A 975-nucleotide genomic window follows, 5' to 3' on the forward strand; every position below is an offset into this window, starting at 1 on the left:
GCCCAGCTTGGTCCCTGGCTTTGGCCCCGCTCTGCTCCCCCATCATCCTCGCTTAATGCCTAGCTTAGTCCTGATCCAGTTCCTGAGCACCTCAGCTTGGTCCCCAGCACCGAAGGCATCCAGCACCAATGTTTTTTCTTCTCTGATGCGGACACCAGGGATGATGGCAGCGTTGGGACCAGGATGCTGCTGGCCTGGGGGTGAAGGGGTGTCCCCATCCCTGAGTAGCCCCAGGTTTCGGGGTACAACCACTCCTCCTCTCCTAAAACCTCAAGCACACGTGCTCAGCACCACCCCACCCCAGAAACGGCTGCACCCAGCTGCCGTGGTGGGTGCCCCCTTCTCTCCCACCCTCCCTCGGCAGCGCTGGCCGGGGGGAGCAGAGGGTGAAGGCTCGAGCCCGGGTGCCTCCGCAGAGCTTTCAGGCTCAGCATCAATAATAGATGCCCTTTCGGAGGGGCATTAATCAAGGCCTCATGCATCATGCATGGCCAGCGGCGCGGGGGAAAGCGGGGCTCTTTGCTGCCCGGAGAGAGCCGACGTCCCGTGGGGAGGTGCCCAAAAGCCACCTCTTCCTGAAGGAAACCAGGGTGCTGAGGTCCTTGTTAGCGATATCTGGGGTATCCCCCAAGGGAAAGGCTTTTTCCTGGCCCCTGGAGTCATCTGCATCCCATGGAGTGGTCCTCGCTCTCGCACACATGGGATGGTTTGGGTGCTGGGCCAGCAGTGCTTGGGGCTAGTGGGTGCCCACCCAAGGGGCATGAGCACCCTTGGGTGCCATCAGAGGTGTAAGCTCTTAGAGACAGGTCCGATGGGATATTTAGGATTTCCCCCTCAACCAGGTTTCCTTCTGGTCCCTTCCCCATCCCAACCCTGCTAGCAGTCCTCAGGGACCCCACATCCCCTGCCCAGCTTCCCACCCCGTTGCCGTGGGGTCCTCCCACCCCACGGCAAGACTGGTGCTGGGGCGTGGCT

This window comes from Cariama cristata, unplaced genomic scaffold (genome assembly GCF_000690535.1).
Source record: "Cariama cristata isolate BGI_N322 unplaced genomic scaffold, ASM69053v1 scaffold23569, whole genome shotgun sequence".
NCBI lineage: Eukaryota > Metazoa > Chordata > Aves > Cariamiformes > Cariamidae > Cariama > Cariama cristata.